This window comes from Rhinatrema bivittatum, chromosome 5, assembly GCF_901001135.1.
Source record: "Rhinatrema bivittatum chromosome 5, aRhiBiv1.1, whole genome shotgun sequence".
Lineage (NCBI taxonomy): Eukaryota > Metazoa > Chordata > Amphibia > Gymnophiona > Rhinatrematidae > Rhinatrema > Rhinatrema bivittatum.
This window is the reverse complement of record NC_042619.1, coordinates 120814099-120837251: the sequence shown is the minus strand read 5'-3', so window position 1 is coordinate 120837251 and position 23153 is coordinate 120814099. Positions and strand designations below refer to the sequence as shown.

At 42.5% G+C, this 23153-nt stretch overlaps 1 protein-coding gene across 4 annotated transcripts in view; it reads right to left on the bottom strand.

The window, feature by feature from the left end:
- CAB39L (calcium binding protein 39 like) overlaps nucleotides 1–22310 on the bottom strand; it is a 198745-nt gene extending 176435 nt beyond the window's left edge. The window contains exons 1-2 of one of the 4 annotated variants that reach the window (XM_029602855.1): nucleotides 22109–22310; nucleotides 20954–21046 (exon numbers count right to left, since the gene is read on the bottom strand). The gene's annotated coding sequence lies outside the window, so the exon portion shown is untranslated. Of the gene's footprint in view, nucleotides 1–20953; nucleotides 21047–21322; nucleotides 21571–21769; nucleotides 21859–22108 lie in introns of those variants that run through there. The other 3 variants (XM_029602857.1, XM_029602856.1, XM_029602858.1) reach the window with 3 other exon arrangements.
- Between the last annotated feature and the right edge of the window lie 843 nt (nucleotides 22311–23153).

Genomic DNA, 23153 nt, shown 5'->3' with positions numbered 1-23153 from the left:
CTCTTTCACCTCACCTTTTAACCATACAGGTAATCATTTTGCCTTCCTTCTACCTATTTTAATGCATGGAATATATCTGGTCTATGCTTCTAGGATGGTATTTTTTAACAATAGTTTATGAACGCTAACCTTTTCTCCCTTACCTTTTCGCTGCATCTTTAGAAAACCATAGTTTCTTTTTCCTTTATTTACTGTCCTAACAAAAATGTTAGTTGCCCTTATAGTATCTTTTTAGTTTTGCCTACAGCTCTTCTACTTCCTCTAGATTTTCCCATTCAGCTTGAGATACTCCTCCATTTTAACAAGTTAGTTTTCCTGAAGTCTAGGATCCTCATCTTTGAATGAACCATCAGTTCCTGCACTCTAATACTGAAAACTACACCATCTGGTAATCAGTAGATCCCAAATGATCATCCATTACAGCATTAGAAACACTGTCCCTGTTGGTAAGCACCAGGTCAAATTGTTAGAATATTAATAAGGTCATTTAAATGTTAACACAAAATTGGCATTATTTACATAAAGCATGTTAATGAAAAATATTTGTTAAATTTAAATTTATTTGATTTTTACATTCTGCTTTTCAGGTACTTCAAAGCGTATTATATTCAGGTTCTGTAGGTATTTAATATAGTAACATAGTAAATGAGGGCAGATAAAGACCCATCCAGTCTGCAGCAAAATATTTAGGGTTGGAACCAGGGGCGAATTGCAAGAAAATATCATCACGGAGAATTTTTTCAAAACCAGCCCATAGGGTGTCTGACTCACTCATATGTCCGACTCATATGTCATATGTCACTCGTATGTCTGACTCACTCATTACCGCACAATGTAAATTAATTTATTTCTGTAAAGATTCTATTATTCATGTCTATTGCTTCTCTTCTTCCTTCCCCAGTTTCAACAACCCTGTTATATTGTAACTTTTGCTTCCTCTGCACTTAAGAGAACAAAGTTATTGCACCCCCCTGTTCTTTGTAAACTGGCATGATATGATTGTATCATGAATGCCAGTATAGAAAAGCTTTAAATAAATAAAATAAATATGCTTATCTCGCCTCTGTCTGATACAGGCCCTCATCAAATACAGAATAAAGACACCATAAAGTATAAACAGAAATGTGCAGACAAAAACTGAACTGGAAACTGCAACAAGCCAGATTCTGTATGCAGTGCAACAGCAATGGATAAACAGTAACCATGCCACATAAAACATCAAACAATAAAATCAAGAAATATAAAATATATTCGTAAACCATACTAAACAAATGAACGAATATTTCAAAACAGCTGATAAAACATCCAATAAATACTCATTGGGAAATGTTTAAAATATTTCCCAAACACCAATAAAATATTTCAAAACTGTAGACACATTAAACACCTAAAAAAATATTCACTACTCTGCAATAAAAAATCTTAGGTATAGAATCACCAAAAAATATAAATAAATGTGCAGACAAAAACTGAGCTGGAAACCACAACAAGCAGACACTGTATAAGAAAAACAACAACAAAAAAAAAAACAAACAAACCATTATCATTCCTTTTAAAACAATAAAACTAAGAAATATAAAATAAATAATAAAAGCATACTAAAATTACAAATATTTCAAAATGGCTGACAAATAGAAGATCCAATCATTAAAAACTTTTTTTTAATTTACTGTTTTAAAATATGTTTTTGGTGTTTGGAAAACATCAAATAACATCCAATAATTAAAAATAAGGATTAAAAAAAATGTTGTGCTCGCCATACCTGGGAATGTTCGATTTCCAGTCATTCTAAGATCACTATACATTAGCAAGAGAGAGCGTGGATGCACAAACGTTCTCCTCCCTCCCCCCACATACACCCTGACAGAAGCAATCTTTTCTCACACACACACAAAGACAGAGGTATGCTCCCTCTCTCTCTCTCTCACAGCCAGCCAGAAACATGCTCCATCTCTCTCTCACGCACACAAACACATACACACAGAAGCACCCTCTCACATACACAAACACAGAAGCACCTCCTTCTCCCACATACACACACAGTCACCCTCCCAATCTCAAATAGTTACACACACACACACACACACACACCGGCCCACAGCTGAGCAGCTCCAGTCTTCGGCCCTGCCGGCCTGGCCTCCAACAGCGACCAGCGGCTCCAATTTCAGCCCTGCTGGCCTTGTCTCTGGAAGCGGCCAGTAGCTCAGTCTGAATTGGGTTGATGTTGGACTCAGTGGCTCCACAGGCAAGGAGAGCTGCTGCAACCAACACCAACCACATGATTGGGCCTATCGGCCCACTGGGGCATGCCCAAATCCCCGATAGACCAATCCACCCCTGGTTAGAACTGTCGCTCTGAGCAGGTTAATCCCATGCAGAAATGTTACATCTTAAGTTGTTACTCTGTTTCTTCATTTCCATCCTCTAGCCACTAGGGATCCTCTATGTTTATTCCACACTCTTTTGAACTCTACTATTCTTGCCTTCACCACATTTTCCAGGAGGGCATTCCATGTATCCACTACCCTTTCCATGAAGAAATACTTCCTGATGTTAATCAAACTCTACCCACTTGGAGTTTCATACCATGGACTCCTAATTCCACAACTTCTTTTCCATCAGCAGAGGTTTGATTCCTGGGCATTATTATACCTTTCAGGAATTTAAAAGTCTGTATCATATCTCCATCTCTCCTCCTCTCTCGAGTTTACATATTTAGGTTTAATACACATTATACTTACAATACATTAAAGGCGATTGGCACACAGAGGAATTAGCACCATTTAGTACATAGTCCAAACTGAATCTTATTCAAAAAAGGGCTTTTTTGGGGGGCTTTCTGTGCTAATAGCAACTAATGTTTTTAATTGAATAGGCCCATTGTTGCATCTCAGTCTCACAACCATCAGCTTGCACAAAGAGATGCCTAAAAGAATGATTTGAGTTTTTTGCTTTTAGTCTGATGACATGGTCAAAAAGATTTGAAGAGGCCTAAAGTCTTAGGGCCTATACGGTTGTATTCTGAAGAACACAAATAATGCTCTAGTTATCCTTGCACTGATAAGCGTCACTGAACTACATCAAACAAACAATTATTTTCCCAGCTAGGTAGTATGAAATTGCTGGCACTTGCCATAAATATTTAAATAACCACTTACATGTATTTTAAACAGCAATACCAATGTGCTCTAATTTATAGTGTAAAAGAAACTGCTTACCCAGTAACTGAAAAGCAACCTAGCGAACAGTTCAAAGTGCTCAAAAGCTCTCCATATTTCTTATTGTCTTTACTGATGACAATTGACAGAGTAGTATTTCAGCATGCTCCTTCATCTGGCCATAGTATAAAGCTCTTATAACTCCATCAACTATATCCTGCCCAGTTGCTTTTCTAGCAGTGCTCTTCGTGTGAGGAATTTTCCTGTGTGGCAACTTTTCAAACAAATCTTTGAATATTTATCAAGTCTGTGGGCCATGCCACTGAAGGCCTTTGGTGTTATTTATAAACATTTGATATTCCACATTTGGCTAAAGGTGGAATATCCTTCTTTGACACAAGGCAAATTACATAAAAATTTAAGAAAAACATTGAGCATATAAGAAAGCATATACAAATGCAACATACAGATAAGGAGTACATTTTGTATAAGTGATGCATAAAATAGGAATGTGTGGAAGACACTGGGTAGCAATAAAAATGTGGATTAAGCAAGTATAGAAAATGCATATATATGGTTAAGAAGGATGCTAAGCATCAGAGATGCAAGAGATATTAAGCAAAAGTTGGGTAGAAATGGCCCAGAAGTAGGTGAATCTTGTGGGATTTGTGATGAGAAAAAGTTTGTGTAAGTAGGTAGTAGAGTGACGAGTCTCTGCTGGGGAGCCTAGGGGGAAAGCCTAGTTCCACAGGCAAGCTTCAACTTTTTTTTCTAGAATGAGCAGTAATAAGGCTCCAGGTGCAGCATTAGTGATAACTTGTTCCATTTTAGGAGCAGAATATTGTGCAAATTGATCTAGATAAAGCCAGTGAAGAATAAAATGGTCTGCTGTGAGGATGGAAGCTCCCTTGTAGGAGTACAGGAAAAGAGAACAGAAGTAGTGAAAGATACTCAGGGGCCAGCTGCTTCATGCATTTGAAGACTAAGCAAAGTGTTTTAAAATTTTACCCTGCTTTTAACTGGGACCTGGATACCTGGTCAGTGGATTTAGCCTCTACCAAATGTCTAGCTATCGTGCTCTGCAATAGTTGAGACACTGGAGGTTATATTGTGAAATGCCTTGAAATAAGGAGCCTCAGAAGTCAAGGCATTTGGGGGATCAATGAGTGTTCAACAGTAGCCAGTTAATGTTGCTCGAAGTAGTGTCTCTCTTCAACCATCATCTCCTCCTTCACCATCTCTAGCTTTCTTGCACCCCTCTACTGCCTTTCCCCCAGTTACTAAAACCCATTCCTAGCTCGTGTCCCTTGCACTCCCACATACTATTTCACACACAATCCTCTTCACATATACCTCTCACGCAATTCCCTATCCTGGCCCTCTCACATTGCTTATTCCTCCCAACCTAACCCCGATACCCTCACACTTGCTACAGAACACCTGGCAGCACAGATCTTGGAAGAATAAGATATCATACAGCCCAATATCATTGCTGACTACAGGCAGATGGGGAAGGAGACAACATTCACCTCCTCCTCAACTTTTCCAGCATTCATTCCCTTTCAAGTCACTCCTCCTCTTATATTGTCCTCTCCCCCAAGCATATATCCTCTGTTGTACTGCTCCTCCCTCAAGCATTCACACCCTCGTTTCCCCCAATACTCACCACATCTCACACTGCCTCCCCAAAACATATACCAACTGCATTCACCCCCTTTCCCTTGCCACAAATCATTCAGGCCTGACTGGAGCTCCAAATGACTCTCTCCTCCCCTCTGCTGTTAGCTGGGAACACAATGATATACTAGGACTGGGGACAATGTCCTCTCCATCCCTTCTCGTCTGACCAGCATAGCCAAGAGTGCTCTATTCCAAGTAGAAGGGTGGACAAGATTGGGAAGGGCTGGAACAAGGATCTTACTGGCTCTTTTTTCTGTCTTGTCAGGCTCAGCCTTTATCCCTCTCCTCCTGCCATCCAGTTCTGCTGGATGCAGATAGGAGGGGAGGAGCAGAGCACGGAACAACAGAGAAACATCTCTGCTCTAGCCCCTCTTTCCTTATCTCCACAGAAACAAGCTGCACTTTGAGAGCAGGAGGGGGAGGGACAGGAGCAGAATGGCTCTTCTCTACTCTGTACATGCTTACTGCTCCAGCCTCTCTTTTCTTGTCCTCCGCATTGCTGCCCAGCTGACATGGGGACAGGAAGACAAGAGCCACATTTTTCACATGTCAGAGCCGCAAGTTAGCCACCCCTGGTCTAGTAGGACTACTCTGGTCAGCAAGCAGGACAGATTCCATTTGTGACCTTTCTTGAAGCTGGATTAGTGAGGAAGATACTGCCTCATCTAGGAAGTCTAGGAGTTGAAAGTATACCACATTTTCCACTAATTTGTATAGGCAGGGAAAGCTGGAGGCTGGGCAATAGTAAACAACAATTCTGGAGTTGGAGCCAATTTTCTTAAAGATATGTTTGATTTAAAGTAAGCGAAGTAGTAAGTTTGGGTTAATATGACGTTGAGTATGGTGCTTAGCTGGGGGCCCAGACCTTGTCTGTTTGCAGATGAGTTTAGGAGATAGGGGGACTACTCGGCTAGAGAGCTGACTGATTCTCTGGAGGATCTTGTCTACCTCTTTGGTGAAACTGTATTACACTGTCCAATTTCAGGATAGTCAGAGAGAAGGTGAATTGGTTTGGCTAAGGTTAGAAGAGCAATGTCTGAGGTCACATGGGCCTGTGGAAGGTGATGGGGAAGGGAAGGTGACAAAGGAGGAGCAGATAGCTTGAGAAGTTTTGGATCAAAGAATTTGGCAAAGTCATCAGCTGAGGCACCCTGTAACATGCTGCTGACTACAGGGTGCTGCACAGTGGTCGGCATTCTGTACCTCAAGGTCCTGAGTACAGCAAGGTCCCCCTGGTGTTCTGATCTTTGCTGCTTGTGGCTGCTCTGATTAAGGGCCCATTTCTACTCAGCAGCTTTATGTTAAATCTGTTTTTATTATTAATAAATGCAAGAAACCAACAGAAGGATGGCATATGATACATAATGTGGTCTGTTACATATCATACAACAATAAACTTTTATGAACGTTGTTTCAGATCCCCCCCCATCATCCCAACCTATCCCTTACTCCCCGCCCCCCAATCTCCGCCCCCTCCCCGGCACTGAGAGGGACTAATAGAATAGAACAACAGATCGTAAATGAGAAATCCATTAAGATCACTATAATCACATTAAACGTCTATACGGTTAAGATATTGAATTTTAGAGTCCTGTGGCAAGGTCAGAATAAATGGCATCCAAACTGCGTTGAGAGCTTGTCAGTTGGTTGCTGGCCAGAGTTTCCATCGTGAGGAGATGAAGAATGGATTAATACCAATGTGCCATAGATGGTCCTTCCAGTTTCCTCCATACCGCAAGGATAGCTTTGCTGGCTAACAGGAATACTTTTGTAATCCAAAGAATGTGTCCTTTTTCCCAACGAAAGACCGTGTCTACTCAGCAGCTTTATAGGCCCAGCACCCAGGATTTCTTGTGGCATGCCCTGACATCGCTGCTCTGATATAAAAGGAAACTCAGTCCTCTGAGTAGATGTCTTCAGCAACAGATTTGGATCCTTGTGTTCCTGTGTTGTGCTGTTCCTGCTTGCCTCTCAACACTGTATTAACTTTGTCTTCCCAGACTTTTGGCCTGTCTCTTGATCTTGAACGAACTCTGCCTGTCTTGACCCAGCCTGTCTGACCATGCTTCTGCTTCTTGATGTGTTTCGGCATCTTGGCCTTGACCATCAACTGCTTCAGAGACCACTTTCAAGCCCGTGATAGTCCCTGGTATTTAGTTCCAAGGAGTTGGGCTTGGAGAGTTTCCCTGAGCAGTTCTTTGCTGGCTCAGATTGTTTGGAATTATATGTTTTTATTGCCAGCTGAATACCTGTTTCGTAATTTTTTGCAAGTTCTTTGTAGATGCATAAATTAGTATCATTTTTTTTGTTTTTGCCATTTCCTTTCAAGTTGGTGAGATTAAGGATTCATACACCACGGTGGATCCAAGAGGAGCTCCTGGGAGGTCTGGTTGGACTGGGTTTGAAGGGGGCTAGGATGTCATTGGCTGTAGTGAATTTTTCATTCCATTGTTGAAGATGTTCCACTGGTCCTTAAGTGGTTGCTATTTTGGATAGGTTAAGGAGCTTGCCAGTGCTGTCACTAATACCAAAGGACATTTTCTTGGTGGGAGGCTTGAGTTTAGGAATATGATAATTTTTTTCTGTGTTTGTTAATGTGATCTAAACTAATAATAGTCTGATCAGGAGTCAGGATCCACCATTACTATATTAGCATCTAAGCTAAGCTAAGACTAGGGAAATGGAATATCAAATTTAAAGAGTGTCTACCCTGGTGGGCAGGAATTTTGATTAGCTGGGTGAACTATTTCCATTTTTGATTGGAAGCCGACAGTGTTATCTTTAGGAGGAACGTCTGCATAGTATTTGAAATCTCCCAGTATGAGATATTTGTGGATAGATAGCAAGGTCACATAGAAGTTCATAGAATTAGAGGAAGGTTTTAGAACAACTTTAGGTCCCTCATAACCTTGGAATTCCAGGACAAGGCAGTCTGATTTGTTTGCTTGCGACCAGGCCAATATCCAAGGATTGGTGAAAGATGATAGCTACTCCTCCACTATGGTCTGTGGATTGGGGTATGTAATACACCTGATAACCTGATGAGCAGAACTATGTGAGAGTGACAGCGTCGCCTTCCCCTAACCAGGCCTCTGTGAGTTGTATGCTTCTTGTCACCAACTAAATGCCCATCACTCTCCTGGCTTTGGACAGCTCTTTGAAAGCATCATCAGAAGTCATTCAGACTACTGTAGGTAGAAACAGCATTAATAAAGGCTCTTCTTAGAATGGCTTTACCATCTTTATAAAGTTACTAACTTAAAACTGGGAAGCATGAAACCAATTTCTCTGCTCTTTCTGGCATAGGCACATTAGAAGGTCTACCATCCTCTGCCTTAGTAGAAGCATAAAATAAAAGTACTTTGACAAGAAAGTGAAGTAGAAATTCTGTAACAGTATGTACCTGTTAAAATGAATTAACAACTTTGTGACAGAGTATAACATGTGAAAATTTTGTATTAACTATCCCTTCTCATAGTATATTCATAACTGAAAGAAGTCTTCTAAACAGAAGCCAAAAAACTACTTTTGCTATGTTTTGGAAATCTGTCCCTTCTCTAGATTATTGGCATTAGCAGTTATAAGTAGCAGCATGAATTGAGAAACTGAATTATTCATTCAGGAGAGATAACTCTAAATACGATATGGGTTGGGGAAAATTTATGATACATTACTATGCTCTAAGTTGGGTAAGGTATTTTTGTGCCTCTATGGTCAATTGATGACTAAGTGCTATGAATTTTGACTCTATAAAAAGGTGAATTCTCAAGTTATGCAAGTAAAAATTAATGGTTATGAGTGTAAAGTAGAATATATGTGCGTATATGCGACTGTAGAAACCTCAACATACACGTGTAAATCAGGATCCGTGAGTAAATTTATTATTTAAACATTTTATATTTTGCAAATCCATTATGTTTGGTGTTTTATACAAATTTATAATCTGTGCTGAATAAAATAACAGCGAACAAAATATAAATAAAAGCAAAACAAAATTAAAATAAAAAAACATGATAAAATCACCAAATGTCACAATTCTGTACTAAAACTCATAGCTGCATAAAGCATAAGCTGTCTCAAACCATATAGTTTTAATTCGCTTACAAAACAGCACAGAATTCTAAACCTGCCTTAGATCTAGTTAGAGTGCATGCCAAAACAATGCTCTAACAATGGAAAAAGCTTTAGACCTAGTTGATTGAAGATGATAATCCTGCACTGCTGGCACATGTAAAAGAAGTTGAAAAGAAGAACATAATAAATGAGCTGGTACATAATGCTGCAACTTCCCAGACAAAGGATGTGATTCTATATTAATTGCCTTAAAGATTAAAATAAGCAGCTTAAATCGTATCCTTTGAGATATTGGCAAACAATGAAGTTAAGTCATAAAGGGTGTTAAATTTTCTCTCCAGTGTAGATTAAATATGATCCTAACTTCAGCATTTTGCACGACCTGTAACACTTTCAAAAATATGCCCCACATAAACAGTATTACAATAGTCTAAATGGCACAATGCAACCGCCTGTACAATAAGGTAACATTCAGTTACTAGCATCAAGTTATTAAAAAACCATATAGTCTTTAATTTATAAAAAAAACAATTCTAGTAACCTATTCTTTAAAGGATAACTTGGAATCTATTGTAATGCCTAGATTTTGAGATACTTACTTAACAGCTATAGCATGACTATCTATACTGTCAGCAGGAGGTCACAAAGGAGTCTTTCCAATCCAAAAGATAGAGGTTTTTTTGCAATTAAGGAAAATCTAATCTCTAACAACTAATCTTGTACCTGTTTAAAACTTTAGTTAAATTGAACCTGAGGGACCACCTCAGGAATCTCATTTGGTATAAAATATTGCAAATCACCTGCATAGATTTTATATATAACCCATAGTTCAGTAAATTGCCTAACTAGGGGACTAAGAAAAGTACATCAAAAAGTGCAGCAGACAATAATGACTCTTGAAACTTGCTGATTAATTAGTATATTCACCTGTAAATGTAAAGTACTCTCATTCCAACTCCCTTAGTATCCTAAACTTAACTAGGAACTCAATAAAACTCAGATGAAGGCAGCAGTCCAGCAGCAAGAGGGGGACTTTCCAGTCTTTTGCATTGAGTGTCACATGTATGATTTTTTTACCCACCAGTGAGAGATTGTATGTGTGCACTCAGTGCAAAGAGCTCCTGGCTCTCAGGGATCGAGTCCGATCGCTGGAGGCTAGAGTAGCAGACTTGGAGGAGCTGAGGCAGACAAAGAGGTACATTGATGAGACCTTCGGGGACAGAATAACCAAGTACCAAATCCAGTCTGGCAGCCCCAGTGCTGCCTTGGATGAGAAAGGTCTCCCAGAAGGAGAACATCACCCTGGTGTAGCAGGAAGTGATCCTATATAGCAAGGACATGCTCTCCAGGCGATGTATTGTCCTCTCGCAGGGAGGACAAGTCTCCCAGGGCTACTGCCCAGGAGGGAAGGATTAGGTCGGCCATCATAGTTGGGTACGACAAAATTAATGGAATAGCACCCCATATTTTCCTGGGATGTAGGCCTAGGAACCACAGGCCTCAGCCGGAGGATCCTCAGAAGCGTAGACTCCACTGCCTGCTTCATTTGTAGGGAGTGGCAAGGACCATGAACACATCCTGAGGAATGCTGCAAAATTCCAGTGCATAGCACTCCCGTATCACTTCGAAGAAGCACTGATCCACCGCCAAAAAAAAAAAAAGAGAGAGAGAGAGGAGTCCCACTATCTCCTCCTCCCGAAGGTGAGTCGGCAAACCTTCATTGGGAAGCTCGGGATGGTCCGCCACCAGAGTTGGCTCCTCTCTTGGACTATTGAGGACAAAAGGACTGAGACCTACCAAAAAGCAGAGTCCTCTGAAAGGTCGTGTTTCTGTAGGGCCGAAAACACTATGAACCCCTAAGACGACTCCTCAAAGAAAAGGGGCGCTGGAATTGCTTCTTATCCTCTAGTAACCAGAGAACTGGAGATTTGCCCCACTTACTGGCCAGCTTTTCCAACTAGCTCCCAAACAAGAGTGAGCCTTTAAAGGGCATTTTTGTAAGATTAGCCTTGGAGGCTGCGTCAGCTAACCAATTCTGCAACTATAGCTGATGCCTGGCCGCCACTACCGAAGCCACTCCTCTGGCTGAGGTATGGACTAAATCACAGCCTGTGTCTGCCAAAAAAGTGGCAGCGGGTTCCATAACTGCTCCACCTCCTGAGAGAGAAGCAGACAAAAGTGCGCGACAAGAGCACAACAGGAAGCAATTTGCAAGGTCATCGCCACTGCATCAAAGGCCTGCTTAAGGATAGAGTCAATCCGCCTATCATAAACATCCTTCAAGGCCACTCCTCCCTCCACAGGGATAGTCGACTGCTTAGATACACCACAGACAAGTGCATCCACCTTGGGAAAAGGCAAAAATTATCTCACAGCTGGATCCAGAGGGTATAAGCCTTTCAATGCCTGACCCCCTTTGAAATTTGCCTCTGGGGTATCCCATTCAAGATCAATCAATTCTTGAATGGTGTCCATAAGAAAAAAGCAAGGGGCTTTCTGAAAGGAGACCAAAATGTAGTATAGGGGGAATTGTGCGCAGAAAATAGCAGAGGAGACCCCGGCATGCTGCGAACGGAGCGTGTCCCATGTGTGCTGTGGGACGCACTCTGCTCACGGCGAAGAAGGAAGGCCCCCTTGTGCTGCAAACGAGTGTGCTCCGCTCGTAGCGAAGATGGAAGGCCCCGGTGAGAGAGAATGAGTGTGTGTGTGTGTGTGTGTGTGTGAGAGAGAGAGGGGGAGGGTGAGAGAGAGCATGGGCGGTAAGAGAAGGGGGGAATGCTTAAATGTGGTTTTCAGAGAGAGGGAGCATATATGAGGGGAGGGGAGAGTGTGAGAGAGCATTGGAGGTAAGAGAGCGGGGGGGAATGCTTGAATGTGGTTTTTAGAGAGAGGGAGCAGGAGGGTGTGAGAGAGCATGGGAGATAAGAGAGCGGGGGGATGCTTGAGCATGGGTTTCAGAGAGAGGTAGCCTATATGAGGAGATTGTGAAGGAGTGTGTATGTGTGTGAGAGAGTGTAAGGGAGCCTGTATGAGGGTGTGTGTATGTGTATTAGAGAAAAGAAGCACATGTGTGAGAGAGGGAGGGACAGAGGGAGCCTGTGTGAGGAGCAGTACTGAAAACAAGGTCAAACTCTGGGACTGGCAATAGAGTGGGAGGGGTTGAGCCTAGAGGTGGAGGGGAGAGATACTGGCAGGAGGAGGTGGGGCCTGAGAGGGCAAAGTGGCCAGGGGAGTAGGGAGAGCGAGTGGAAGGGACACTCTTACAGTGAATTTCTAGGGAAATTCTGCTCAAAATATTTAAAATTCTGCATCTTTAAGTAATAACTTTTTTCTGTATTAATTGAAAGTGTAATTATTTAAAGACTGTCATGAAAATTGTTATTTTCACCAATATAAAGTTTGCAGAATTTAAAGTTTTTGTGCATAGAATTCCCCCAGGAGTAAAAATGGGATTCTTCTTCAGCTCAGACATAGAATCCACCCCAGGCACTCCCAGCATCTTCAATGCCTGGGAAATCAGGGCCGGTAGTTCATCTCTATGAAGGAACCATAACATGGTTCGATACGTTTCCAAACCAGGAGGAATTTCACTATCTTCCAAGGAATTAGGATCTGCCTCATCATTCATGCCATTCAGGTCCCCACCGGGAATACCTGTGGCGAACCGAAGCGTGCCGTGGTACTTATCCATAGGAATGGAAGAGGGAGGGCCCACCGGCTGAGGATCCAACCTGACCGGAGTAGGTAAAGTGGAGGACTGCCCCTGAACAAAGACTTGTAAACCTTGAAAATACTCCACCCAAGAAAAAGCAGCCGGATCCAGACCAAGCCCAGAAGGTGTTATGGACTGACTGCAGGAGTTAGCAATCTGTTATAGACTGACTGCTCGAGTAGCAATCTGTTAGTGGTTAGACTGTGGAGTTAGCAATCTGTTATGGAGAAGATACTAGGTGGGAGGAGCAGTCAGATAGGAGGAGCAATCTGTAGAGAAAGCTCTGTGTAGCGGGCTCCTGGAGAGGGAGGAGTCAGCAATCTTGTAGTCTCAGATATCGTCTTGCTAAGGAGTAGCAATCTGTAATGAATCTGATATAGTTGTGGGTGGATCCCTGGGCCAATGGCAGATGACCACGCTCTCAGGAGGATACCCCGAGAGGGACCACCGGCTAGGTTTGAGTATGGAGACAGACACACATTAGTTCTTTTATTAAACAGGTTATTAGAAACAACCAGAAGTGGCAGTAGTGAGCTGATATGCTGTAGTCCCTCAGGTACTAGAACAACGATCCCAGGATGGCTGAGCTGTTGAGAAACTGTAGAAAGCGAGTAGGCAGAGTTCATGAATAGAACTAGATGACAAAACTCACGTAAGGTCTCAAGTAAGCTCAGGAGCTGGAAAGGATTAGATCCTCGAGGAGCGAGTACCTAGTTCGAGGGAAAGCTCTGAGAGAGCGATGGTAACTCACAGTTATTTGTAGCAGTGATAGCTTCCAGGCAGTAGAGAATCTTCAGAGTGTTCAGGAACAAGGGCCCTCGAGGAGCGAGTACCGGTTCCTATCTGTAATCTGAAAATAAAGAAAAGAGCGAGGCCCCCCGAGGAGCTGGTACCTCTGGTAAGTCCGAGGAGGCAAAGTAGCTTGGAGAGGGAAACCTAATCCGTAACTTTATCCCTTCCCTTGCTAACTCGGTTTGTTAGCGTTTTCAAAGACCTATAAATATTGGAAGCAGATGACATCATCTCAGGGGGACGCCCCTGAGGTTCGCGCCCTTGCTGGTACTAGAGTTGGGACACACGCACGTGCACCCTAGGCATCAGGACAAGATGGCGGAGTTGCAGCGTCGAGCCAGTCCGGGTACGCCGGAGGGAGATAGCATGGAGACGCCGTGGAAGCCAGCCGTCCATCAGACCCGGAGGGAGTTGGCAGCAACGGACGCAACAGAAGGTACTGGAGCAGGCCCAACTGAACTGCCATCTCTTGTGGAGGAGTCAGTCAAGGGAGTACCAAGTAGCAAGATCTGGCACACTTCCAGCCAAAACCACAACCAAACCATCATCAGAATGAGAGGATCCAGGCTTGGCAAAATTAGAGGAAGAACAACTCTCCCTGAGCATCTGAACAGTGCTGACACATGTTGGAAGACAGGTCACGCTGAGAAGCTCTAATATGACTGGCAACACAAAGAGAAAGGTGCTTAGGCTTCTTGTTTACCGGCGCCATGAGCAGCGGTAACTGTGCGTTTAAATGGCTCCTACTTAAAAACATTGCGCACACAAATTATAGGGGTCCCAGCAATAAGCGCGGCAAGGCGCGTGCATTACTAGTGCACCCTACTGGAGCATATTACCATGCTCCAAAAAATTATGTGCACAAAAGTTGTTCCTAACGTGGTGCGCACTGCACAAGCAGTCGTCCAGTAGATGGAAGTAAAGCACACACAAGAGCACACAAAGACACCAAGCGGCCTACCACGCAGTACGCAGAGAAAAGCATACCGCGGGGTCTAGCCCACTGGGGCCGCTCAGCCCACCAGGCTGCCCAATTCCCCTAACCCCAACGGGAGCGGGAATGACATTGGGACGGCGCGTCCAGCACGGAGACCGAAGGAAGGCCTAAAAAAACCCAAATTGTCTCTAAGTAAAACTTCTCTTTTTATTTTTTTTTAAACTTACTGGAGCTCAGTACTTACTGGCCGAGTACAGAGATGGTCTCCAGCTGTGGGGGAGAGAGGATATCTGCCATCACAACCATGCTCGGCCTCTGCTCCCACTGCTTTTCAGCTGAACAAGCAGCTAAGTCCACGCTAGGAACCGGCTTCCGGACCAAGGCACACCTCTGAGGAACCAATGAAATCACCTTAGGAATTCTCAACTGGGGGAGGAGCCTTTCGGGATCACCCCAGGAGAGCAGGGCTTTAATTTCTCAAATTAAAATTCTTCTTTCAATATTCACAGCAATCCTCATAGGGAGATGCACGTCTAAAGAATTTCCTAGTGTGTAGATAGATGGACTCAGAACTAGTGGGTTATGCTCCCCTGCCAGCACATGGAGATGGAGCAAGCTGACATCACAGTATATATACTCCTGCAATGACCCCAGCCTGCCAGTATTCTCTGTCTCCAACAAATGGTGTTTCTTGACCAGGTAAAATACAGCAGTAACAATTTACGCTGCAATACATAGGGAGGATAACTTTAAAATATGTGTGCCCCATTACGCACATGTATATGGACATACACAAATTTACTTTTGTATTTTATAACCTACACTTATTTTCTGGGTCCCTTATACCTTTTTTGGAATTCAGTTGAACAGGGTCTGGAAGCATGTCAGAGTATGCTGAACCTTTTCCCAAGGCAGGTAGCATTTTTCTGGTACTCTTTCACAACCATTTTGCTCTCATCCTTTTTTTTTTTTATCCAGCTCCTGCCCACCTTGTACCCAAGGCGCTTTCTCACTAGCTTTGACTACCTACCTAACCTGTACCTATTTGGCAGAGTTGTCCTTAGGGGACAGTGCCCACCCTGAGCCCTACACTTTCGGGGATCCCTCACTGCAGCAGTAACTCTGTCTCCGGCGCTAAAATTTCATGTCAGCATGAGGGTGGAGCCAGGCAGTTCAGCATTCCGGGGCCCTGATACAAATGATTCATCCCAAGCCCCCAAGGTCAGCCTTGCTATGTGGGGTCCCTTATGTTGCAGGGTAAACCTACGTTCTGTTTTCATCAGTTGTATCTGTAACTTCAGCCGTGGTTTTTCTGCTTTCCTATTACTTGCTTTATGGCTTTATTTAAAACCTGGCAACAGGTTATTAACAAAAAGAGGCGCTGTGTACAGTCACATTTTTGTAACTATTTCAATTATTCTACAACCTGCAAGGTCTTTGTTCTCCATGCTGGGCAATAATGCTATAATGAGATTTATGCAAGAAACTTAATGATGTCCTTTCAGCATCTACATGCAAGACCAGCTGGAAAGAAACAAGAACTCTTTGTTCTTAAACGCTTCTATGACGAGGCTAAATCAAATTATCAGGTAGTTCAGTAAAAGTACACCATAATGTCTGTCACAAGGAAATTATGAGACCATGTCCTGGAATACGCAAGACACTCTTTGAACTGGGGTCATACATGATTTTATGATTATCAGGTTTTTTTTCTAATTTGTGTACTTTTAAATAGAAAAACACATGTGTATGCATTGGATAATTGGTAACATACATTAATAGAAAGTTTTCGCCAGACCTCATACCTCCTTTCATGGATTTTCTCCTTCCCCTTCGTTTATTGCTTTAGCCAAAATATGCAATTCCCATTACAATAATTTTATACAGTAACTCACTGCATTTTCAATAATAAAAATTCAGATGCATGTGTGACTGACATACAGCACAAAAGCCATGCAGCCAAAAGGGAATAAAACTCTGCTTCTACTGCAGTGATTAAAACTGGGGCCAAACAGAGCTATTGCCACTGGAGCCAAACTGCACAGAGATCACTCCTGAGTCCTACAGTGAACATTCTCATAAGGTCTGATATAATAAGCCACGGATTTTTGCATGGGTAATTGCACGCGCTCTCCTGTGCTGACTTTATGCACGTATGTAATGATGAGTTCAGGCAGGAAAAACATGCACACAACCTTGCACTAAAAACCTGTGGCAGATTTTGAGCAAGTGAATGCAAATGGCATGTAAAGGAGGCATTTATCTGTTTACGGGCTACGCAGGGAACCACACTAGCAGGGAGAACGGTTAGTGTAGATTTTTTTTAAACGTTTTTTTTTAGTGCCTAGGTCAGGGCAGGAGTTAAGTTAAAGCACCTGTCAGACATACCATTTTTCTCGTTGCTGGCATTGGTATGGGTGTATGTCCATGCAGAACTGGTATAATCAAGGATTACATTCATTTTTATCTGATGCTACTGTACATTTTGCGGGTCAGTCAAACAGCGGCAGAAGCCTTACAGCATGGCAGATGGTCAAGAGAGAACAGGCTGAGAGAAGAGACCCACCTTCAATCTCATTCCTGGACCACTATCTGTCTTGAAAGGGAAAAGCTTTAGCCCTGATAATCAATCACAGGTCTCCACACACCGGTGGGTTTTGTACACAGGTTTCTGCGCAGATGTCTGCAAGGTTGCTATGTAGGGCCTTGAGTGCGTGGTTATATATGCATATATAACCAGTGGATTTTCTGCACATATCTCATTAGCATACACCTCCATTATTACATCTCGCGCGGATGCCTGTTTTTGCCTAGCGTGCTGATAAAAATAAGTGCAGAAAAATAGCGCAGACTTCAGCACAGGTCTTATTACATTATCCCCAAAGTGTGCCATTTAGAATAAATAATTCTGAACGATCATCACTATCTGAATTTTCAAGAAGGTTCCTCATCCAGTAAAAATGTTGCTGGCAGTAATTATTTGTGTGTTTACAGTTGCTTGGTTCTGATTGTGAATATTACTACTCTTAATGTAAGGCTTCGGGATAACTATATGAAGCAGCAGTTTCTACCAAGGGAAGCTTGCTGGGCAGACTGGACCATTTGGTCCTTTTCTGCCGTCATTACTATGTTACATACCAGTACTGATATATTATTATTCCTTATGTCTAGGAGCAGATATTACAATACTGTTTTGCCTGCATTGTTCCCAATCTCCTTTAAAGCAAAAAACATGCTGAGGCTGTGTTGTAATGAGCAAAACAGGGCTGAAATACGTTCTGGCACACAGAGGATATAAGGAACATTAAAATCAATGCGATTATGGGGACTGAGTTGCTGGGAGTTGGATGGGGAGGGAGGAGGCATACTGTGGTCTGTTGTATTTGATGTTTAGAGGCTGCAATCACATGTTAAAATGAATAAAGATATTAAATACAATAAAATAAAATACATTAGAAGAGCTCCAGAGTGGCTGACTGTTCATGTTTTCAGCTTCAGTTTCCATAACTTTTTTGACTTTAAAATACAACTACTCATATTTCCCTCATAGGGAGTCAGTGTTTAGAACTGAAAAATTCTGGCTGCCAAAGATTTTATGTACACAGCAACAATGCTACATTGATGCTTGCATTTGGCTTTAAGTATTGTTAGTAAATTAACCCTTAAACTAAAGGATTTCCTAATGTTCTACTACCAAGGCCCTTATTTACAAAAGGCTTGATTCACTCACATAGCTTTTTGGCCTCTGAAGGGCAAAAACCTGAATAGCAACTGTAATACAGGATAATATTTGGTAGACAATAGTTAAAGAACATTTACTTTCCAAAACTCACAGAAAGTGGATCAGTTCCTTATGCACCTTAAGGTTAGATGCAGGAACTCTAGAATCCCTGTTGTTTTGTTTGTTTTTTTAGAAGTGACAGATTCACTTCCACAGGATATAATGGGACCTATACAAGTACAGAGCAGCTCTCTGGCTCAGACTTATGCTAGCTTTGAGCAGGAATAAATATCTTCAGATCTGAGGGCTGCCAGAGGTGAATAAAAAACATATTTATTTGGGTGAACAGAGGTCTCTGGCCCAAGTGGAATGCGCTAGTGAAGTTTTCAATAGAGGCGCCTCCTCCTGCATACTCAAGTTTTCTCTTTTCAGGCCATGACAAATAAAACCGTTTTTTTGTACTACGGACTGACATTTTTAGTATGCTGAACTTTGAGTTTATTCTGTAAAATATTGTTGTTCGGGAATACAATACTTGGTGTGGGTTGTATTATTTTTAAAGAGAGATCCCCTTTAGGGACCTGCAGGTTAAGCCTGTCACCATCACAGAATCCATGTCCTGCCACAAGTGGATCCAGGCTCAGCAGGGATTGGAAGTGTAAACTGGGGAGGTGGTTACAACAACATTAAAACATTTTTTGTTCCCAGTAAAGTCTCTACTCCTACGATCTCACAAGAATTTCAGAGTCCTACTCTTGTTCCCACAGTTGCTCTCAGATGGCTGAATCATCTCCCTGTGGTCTAAGGTTGTCTCTTCCCAGGCTACCCCTCTCCTACAAAACCAATGAAGTTCTAAGACAGAAGGCAGCACCTTTGCTGCCTCGCTGCAAGCTCCCTCCAAGCGCTTCTCCCTTCTCCACTCCTCAGAACTCCAGAATTTCTTCTCCAAATGACTCATGGAGTCATCATTTATATTCCCTTTGTGGGATGGACCCTCCTTTCACTCTTGCTACAATCTGAAACTCCCTTACTAGAAAATTACTCACGAAAAAGTATAGTAGGGGCCTAGTATGCCCTACAAAGCTGAAAAATAGGAAAGCCAGCTGAAAAACACTCATCTCTACTGTATCAAGTAACTTGCCTAAAAAGCTATCAGTTTTCCTTATATTATCTTGGCTGAGCAATTTCCTCCTGCTCCTCGCCTCTCCTAGGGCTATGGTAATATAAGCCTTCGTTCTTAATTTCATTGAAGGGAGGGAGGATTCCACAATCTTACACTGCCCCCTTCCATCTAGCCCAGTCTTCATACAGTCTTTAGCCAAAGGCCACAGACCGCAACTCCCTCTGGAACTCAGCATGTGTGCACCTGAGTCTGACCACTAGGTGTTGCCACTGCATGACAGCTGGGGCTCCCTCTCCTTGCATAGCATGAATGCTGCCTCCCTAGCCCCAGCTAGTCCAGAAAGCAAAGGTTGACTCAGGTACTGAACCCAGATGTTCAACATGGTGACAACCAATTTTCCCATTGTTTTTACACAAGTCTAAATTTTTTTTTTTCCCAATGACATAGGCCACAGTTCCTCTCTGGCTTTTCCTTTACTTTTTTTTGCAATGATGGATCCTTTGTGCTTATCCCATACTTTCTTGAATTCTGTTACTATATTTGCCTTTATCACCTCCAATAGGAAGCTATTTTGAGCTATGAAGACATTGTTATCGGTTATTTCAGGGGTCCACTTCCTTTGAGCACTTGCGTGTTTCTAATATACTGGAACAATATCAATACATCACTTGATTCATTAAAAAAAAACACAACAAAAAACAAAACCAAAGAAAAGGATACCAATTAAGATGACTTTCCTTTTCTAATAAAGGCATGTTCTGCAGTAACTTTCAGCAAATCAGGTTATACATCAAATGAGGGATCATAACATAACTATAAATAATGCAAGGATGGAATGTCCCACCCATTAGGGACTAAGCACATAAGTATGGAAAACACCTAAGAGTACGTCTTCCATGCAAAGAACTAAGTCAGTCAAACAGCTGCTGATCTATTTCAGATAAAAAAAATGTTTCATACTTTTAGGTAATAAAGTTAATAAGTCATATAGCACCTGACAAAATGTAAATATAGAAGTTTGACAGCTGTATTAATAAATCCTGCAAACTAATATTGCCACATACAAATTTACCTCAAATAGAAGAGACATGCTCTTCCCTCTTGCTGTATTCTTGCCCAAAATTTGCATGATGTAACACTTTTGTGCCCTAACAGGTACCTCCAGAAGGATGCATTAACAGATACAGCACAGCAACCTGAAGACTGTGAAGTCAGTTTGAAATTAAACCAAGTATGAATTCACACAAGAAAATAAAATTATTCAATTAAAAATATTCTGCTGTGCTAATGATTTTTTTTGCATGGCATTTTATGAGTTCACTCAATAAGAAAAGCACATCTACTGATCATACACTTCTTACTGGGTAAAAACAACTGCACCTTGAAAAATATTCAACATTTATAAAACAAATTTAACAAGGTTTTATATTTTCCATTTTATCCAGTGATGGCACATTTCATACCACATGATTATAGTTCTATGTGAAGTGAGCATTGCTATTTTGTTGTTGTTTTAAAATAGAATGTCCTTCAATTCTACATCATCACACGGTGTTCTGGTCCCCCACTAAGGAATCCAATTCTAATCCCCAGCAACCAAGGGCAAGAAATATTTTAAATCCACTCTGCTAGCCAACTTTCTTTTACTCATTTTTCACCACATACCAATCAGTTCTGCCTCAGTGTACATAGAACTGCTCAAAGTGTCATCACAGTCCAAACGAATGAGAAAATTTCACTTCCAGAAGAAAGTTACCTTGAAAACCAGGAGCCAGATTCTACAGCGCTCAGTACACAGTCTCCTCCCCTTTCTTAAAGCTGCTTTTTATCCTCCATGAAAGATAAAATCCTGTAGAAAAAAAAGATAATCTGAATAAAACCAGACCTTTCCCTTTGGCCGTCAACCCTTGATGTACCAGACAGGCTTCCAGTGACATCTCCCTCCCTCCGTACACTCTTCAACGGCACAATCACACCAGACAGCGGCCAAACGTCACCTTTCTTCAAAGCCTCCCCAAGTCCCCAAGCAGTAATTCAAAGGGGAGGAATCGCCCTGTAAACACAGTTATTTAATTTAAAAACGCATTGATCCCCATTATAATAACATTCATAGCGATGTACATACAACATAATGTGAAAATCATGCATGTAGCTAAGGCTAGCATGTGAACACTGATGCCTCTGTGCACCGGTGTACGGATTCCCGAGTCGGCCTGGCACCGACCTTGCCAGAGCGCATGCATTATTCCGACTGCAGAGTCAACACAATGTGTCACCCTGTCCTCTCCCTCCGAGCCAGAGCAGCCTCATGACCAGCGCCTCTTTGCTTCGGCTGCAGTCTGACATATGAGTGCAAGGACGGCACCCCTCCCCCCTGACTCAAACACACCCACACATCCTGACAGCCCCCTCCTCCCCGAACACAGCAGGCCAGGGTAGCACCCCACCCTCTCCCGGAAGAGTACAGCAGGTCAGCAACCTCCTGCTCCCCGTAAGAGCCCACATCGTCCAGGCCGTGGCGGCTCCCTCCTCTCCGCTTACCAAAACGCCGGGCAGCCCTCTCCACACTTACCCCCTCCTTCACCAGCGAACACACACACAGCGCTACTAACGCCCCGAGCTCCCCTTTCCGTGCTGCTCTTCTAAAGCAGCCCGACCGACCCACCCCCGGTTTTTTAATTCGTGGGTGCGGCACCTTTTTTATCTGGTTTTTTTTTTTCCAGCACCTTCCCTCTTCTTCGGCTCCAGCCGCGCCCCCTCCCACCCCAACTTGCAGGTCTCCCGCCAGCGCCGCCCTTCACTATGGGCAGATAGGGCCCGCGCCCTAAGTCCCAGCAGCCCGTCTCACACAAAGATTTGCTGCTGCTCTGAAAAAAGGTTAACAAATAAAAAATAATATATCTGATGATACCTTGCAGAGGAGGAAGGAACAAGCAAAAGGGGTTTCCGCGGCCACGGGCTACGTGGAACAGCAGATCTGGGCCAGCCCCACCGTCTGGCACAATCTGCAGCAGCACAGCTGATCCAGTACCTGCGTGCAGGTTGCCATGCATCAAAAGCTCTTCAGGCTCCAGCAAAGCAAACGAGATCAGAGCCTGTGAGTCTTCCCCGCCCCTTCACACGGGTTCCCTTGGTAACCGGAAACCGGTGCCGAGGGGGAGGGGCTACCACTGTCGACTGACAGACCCGGCTCTCGCTCTCTTTTTTTTTTTTTGGCTTTACGGTGGCTTGATGGGTGACAACCTAGAGTCTTCTGGTACTGAATCAGCTGTAGGGAGGAAGGAGAAAGGGTAATGAGGGGAAGTAAAAGAGAAGAGGATAATGGAGGCGGGATGCAGAATGTTGCTGAGTACGGGGGAGATCAGGGTGGGGGGAGAAAGGTGGAATGTTGCTGGGCAGAGATTGAGGTGGTAATGTGGAGCTACTGCTATATAGACAAAACTAAAATTACAAGGAGTACCTCAAGTTTTAACAATCAAAAGTAGGACTGACTACAAGTTGAACGGTTTCAAGACAACAGTATTTTCTAAGGATTTTGTGAACAGTTTGGAATACTTATAGCCAGTTCACCCCAGACTAACTGCATAAATAAGTGAGACACTACATGAACTGAATGGACTTTTGATGAAAGGAAGTTATGATATTATATTTTTATTTCATATATACATATATAGATGATATAGTATTTTTCCAAATAATATTTTTTTCATAAAATGTATTTGAAACTGTTTGACAATTTTTTGGCATTAGTGTTCTTTTGTTCTATTCTTTGTGTGTGTGTGTGTATATATATATATATATATATATATAAAGAAACATGACCGCAGAAAAATAACATGGCCTATCTAGTCTACCCATTCGTCCAATTTATCTAGCCCTTACAATTCCCATCATTCTCTTAGTTATTCCATGCTTTTTTAAATTCAGTTACCATTTTTCACCTCTACTACCTCCAC